At 36.6% G+C, this 5,000-nt stretch overlaps 1 protein-coding gene across 2 annotated transcripts in view; it reads right to left on the bottom strand.

Annotated features, from left to right (window-relative positions):
- Positions 1-5,000, bottom strand: part of LOC135206680 (putative uncharacterized protein DDB_G0277255) — a 316,662-nt gene that overhangs the window by 237,270 nt on the left and 74,392 nt on the right. The gene's annotated exons all lie outside the window — the stretch shown is intronic.

Below are 5,000 nucleotides of genomic sequence, written 5' to 3'. Positions count from 1 at the left end.
AGTTAAACCAATGAAAAAGTATCGGCAGCATAACAGACCACAGTCAATGGAACGTTGCATGCAAATGAAATTCAATGTGAGGAAGTGTTTAATCTGAGCTGTTTCAATGGAAAATACTGGCTGGCGCGTGCCGCTAAATCAATGTTAAATAGAGTAGTACATCAGAGTATTTTATTCAATCGTGAAAATGCTGCTACAAAAAAGTAATGGATAGCGTATACGGTAAGTTTGTAAATCAGTAATGTATGTATGTATGTATGTATGTATGTATGTATGTATGTATATATATATATATATATATACATCATATATATATATATATATATATATATATATATCTTATATATATATATATATCTGATATATATACTATATCTATATATAACTATATCTATATATATACATATATATATATATGATGTGTATATGTATATGTATATATATATATATATATATATATAGATATATATATATGTGGTGTGTGTGTATATATATATATATATATGTGGATATAAATAATATATATATAATGTATATATATACATAAATATACATTTATATATATACTTATAAATGAACCATACTATTTGAATGAGGGTGCTAGCCCCAAACGCAAGCTCCATGAACGTAATTCATTGTTTAGGTAATTAGAAGCACAACGGGATTTTTAGAAATAGCGTCCAAAGGACATGAAAAAATTCCAATTCTCCCATATTATGGGTCATTCGTCAATGAGATTATAACAAATATATTGTTGGCATCTGTTCGAGGAACGAAATATATTTTTTCTTAATTACCTATGTTAAAAAATGAAAAGATTTTAGTTGGTGTAAGAAACAACAAAAAAACGCGCGCCAGAAATAAATTTATTCAGCGTGGAAATTTCCACTGAATATATGAATATGATCAATTATTAAAATCAATTAACCACAGTTTGCGGATACCACTACAATCACAAAAACTACAGTTAACAAACAGCAAACAACCCACTTTGACCTACAACGTTCCCTCGTCATCAAACTCGGAGACTTGACCGAATAAAAACGAAATAAACAAAACCAAAAGAAATAACATGCAAGACTCATAGATGACATTCCTACGGCTGAATGACGCATGAAAAAGGAGCCCTCAAATCCTCCTTAAGAAAACCCTTAAGCATATTACGAAGCAGAAATCATAAGTTGATTTAAAAATGCAAAAAAAAAGGTGAAAAAAAGAAAATCTCGACTCAGCAGCCAGCACAGACGCGTGGTCTAACGGGACAGGAGAATCGCCTCCTGAATACTGATGATCCTCCTACAAAAGGAGGAGGAGGAGGAGGAGGAGGAAGAAGTGGGAGAGGGGAGAAGAGGAGGAGGGGCTTAGGTTAGTCAAGGTGGAGGATTAGGGGAATAGGAGGAGGATTGGGAGGAGGAGGGGGTTAGGCTAGGTTAGGAGGAGGTACAGAAGTGTTAAAAAGAAATGAAACAAGAAGATTAAAAGAACAAAACACAGATTTGAAATCATGTCAGGAGGACTTTATAACAGAGAGTAAGATGATGCTCATCACACCGAGATGAGACTGACCTCCAAGTCGCTAACGGTTAAACTTACGTATACGAAACATACATAAAAAAAACACACACGTACGTACACACATCTTCCGCCTCTTCAGATTCTCATGCGAGTCTTTTTTAAGGGGGGGGGGGGGGGAGACCTTCCAACGCTAATCGAAGACCGAACTTGTTTTTATTTGACGAACGTGATTTGGACAGCCACTGGCCGTCCCCGCTACTACTACTTTCGGTCATCTGGTTGGTTGGTTTGTTGGTTGGACGAGAGAATACGGGTCAGTCGAGTTTAAAAAGCTCCCTTCGGGTATATACCTGTCTAAGCCTTTGCCCAGGTGTGTGCGTGTGAGAGAGAGAGAGAGATGACTATATATATATATAGATATATATATATATATATATATATATAATATATATATATATATATATATAAGTATGTATGTATGCATGTATATTTGTGGCATGGCATTGACCTTTTTGATGCAGACTTCTCCTATTCCTTACTTCTGTTTTTAATACTTCTTCAAATTTCTGGATAAGTACAAACACACAATATATATATATTATATATATATATATATATATATATACGTATTATTATATATAAATGTGTGGTGTGTGTGGTGTTTGTTGTGTGTGTGTGTGTGTGTTGTGTGTGCGTGTGTGTGTTATAATTTTCAGCGTAGGCCTTTTCTCCCTTTCGGTGGTGGCATTACGCTGGTTAACGCCCACTGCAACTAACTACTAAGTATATAATTTACTGTTTATATCAACTGAGGCACAGTGCGGTCAAGAACCACGTGTATATTGTTCTCTTCATTACCTGTACATTGAACGTTGGCCCTCTCGCTGGTGAGATGCGTGCCATAACCACTAATACAGTCAATATATAATCATATATACACACAATTATTATTTATATATATATATATATATATATATATATATATTATATATATATATATATATATATACAGTGTGTATATATACGTGTGTATGGTGTGTGATGTGCATTATATTTATTATGCCCAGAAAGAAGAAAAAACGTTTTATTAATTATGTTTGGCAATTCCCATTCAATACCCCAAAGAGTATTGGTGAGAAAAACAGAATTTCTGATACATGGCTATTTGATATCTTGCGGCAAAAGTTGGCACAGAAATCGGTGGTGCGATTCCACCATCCCACCCCCCTTCCCCCATCCTGACTCAGACTGGCTGAGCACCCTGGACAACGTTAAGCGGACCAAGAACAATAGCAATGTAATATTCAGGACTATTTATCTTAAGGTTTGACAGAGTTCCCCTGAACACAGAGTAGAATACTCCTTTATTTTTCTTTTTTTCTTTTCTGCGATAGTTACTTTTTATACTTCTCATGATTTCTTTTACAAAAACCATTAAAAACATCTCAAGAAGAAATAAGCCTGCATTCCAGTAGTTTAGTTTAGGGACAATTTGAATTTTCTGTTCATTTTCTTCTGCTGCCCTTTTATCTGAGACCCAATCACTCATTCTTGACAATGACAAATCTAGTATGATCGGTTGGTGTTAGAATAAGCTGGCTCGAGCAAGCAGAGGACCTTACATTGCAGGATTATTGTTCCTGACGGTCTGTCTGTCTGTCTGTCTGTCTGCCTGATAGCACAATTCATTGAAAACTAATGGATCTTGATATGTATCTACTTCCGAGTAACAATGCTATAGCAGATCACATCACCCGTGTATCTGATGTCTAGGCCAGTCCCTTATGACGCTCCTGATTGGCTATTGTTAAGCCAATCACGGGGTTGGAAACTCTCAGCCTCTCGAGTGTGTTTACATAGGCAGGATGTATGTTACGCTTTTCCTGACGGATACGTTTTTCAAAGGTATCCCTCAGGAGAAGTGGGACATACATCCTGCCTATGTGAAGTCTCTCGAGAGACTGAGAGTTTCCAGCCCTGTCATTGGCTTATCAACAGCCAATCAGGAGCGTCGTAAAGGACTGAAGGGACTGGCTTACACATTAGATGCGCGTGTGATGTGACTCTACTATAGTAACTTCCTACTGCTGTAATTCGTGGTGGAAAACGCGAAATGATGCAGTGTTCTGGTGACTCTGCTAATTGCATTGGTATAGAGTAAGACCTCTGAAAGTTTTTCCTTACTCGGGGAGTAAGCCTGCAAACTACTTTGTTGTTGTTGCTCGGGGGGAGGGGGGTGTAGGAAAGGTCTATGGATGAGCCTAAAAAGTCTGAAAAAGATGTTTACCGTAGAGTTAAAGACACGGGAATTTTAGGATAGGATATTTATCATTTACTTATTAGAATGAGAATATAAAAATAAATAATATGCATGTTATCTAATAAAATGTAAAGTATTTATTTTAATTTTCGTTCGTGAAACAAGGCTCTATTTGACAGTAGATTTTAGCACGTTTTAATTTATGTTAAAAATTAGGAGGATAATGTTTACAACTTCTGCGTAACGGGAAAATTTTGCACGCGTCTCGAGTAAGCTGGAGGTCGGATCATGCCTTGTTCTTGTTAAAACATTAACAGGCCCCCAGTACAGTAGCAGAAAAACAAAATCGAAACATCAATATTTAACCTCTTATTGACAAATGAGATCAAAACAAGTGTAATTACTGAAGTTCCGTTCAAAGTCTTTATAGTTCTTGCTATCTGTACCGCTCTCTGTGTGACTTTACAATAATGGATGATTCAGGCATGCAGGATTGATATGTATTTCTCTCCCCAAAACGTCACTTATTTCAACAACGGTCATCTTCAGAAAGGACTGGCGAGACCTGAATGATAGTAATAAAAAGGCCATTATTTTCTGAATTACGTTTCAAAATATTAAACTAAACAAGCGAAACAAAAGTGTCATTCGGTACAAATCGAAACATCCCTGAACAACGCAACGCAAAAGCAATGACCTTCGAACAACGACAGCGCAGGCGTAAGCCGCGGCCAGCAACCGAACACTCGAAAACGGCTACGAACTGAAGTCAGGAAGAGCAGAGCCCCAGGGCCGCCCTGCAACTACAGCAGACTGGCCCATGGAAGCCGGGAGGGCGACTGGAAGCTGAAACATGAAACGTCATCTAATAAAACCACTGAAATGATGTCTCTACTCCTCCGCCGCCTTTGGTTCAAGTGGGAGCGGTGAAACAACTACAGAGGTCGTTCCCCCCGGGTATGCGTTTCATGTTATTATGGGGGGACCTTTGCCAGTCTCCTACGTGAAGAAATAGGAATTTTATAGCAGTCGTTTCACAGATTCTTTGCCAGAAAAAAAAAACAAAACTATATATATATATATATATATATATGATATATATATATATATATGTGTGTGTGTGTGTGTGTGTATATATATATATCATATATATAATATATACCTATATATATATATATATATATATATATATATATATATGTGTGGTGTGTGTGTTGTGTGTGTG

The sequence above is a fragment of the Macrobrachium nipponense genome, chromosome 31, assembly GCF_015104395.2.
Source record: "Macrobrachium nipponense isolate FS-2020 chromosome 31, ASM1510439v2, whole genome shotgun sequence".
Classification (NCBI taxonomy): Eukaryota; Metazoa; Arthropoda; class Malacostraca; order Decapoda; family Palaemonidae; genus Macrobrachium; species Macrobrachium nipponense.
This window is presented reverse-complemented; position numbering and strand designations above follow the sequence as displayed.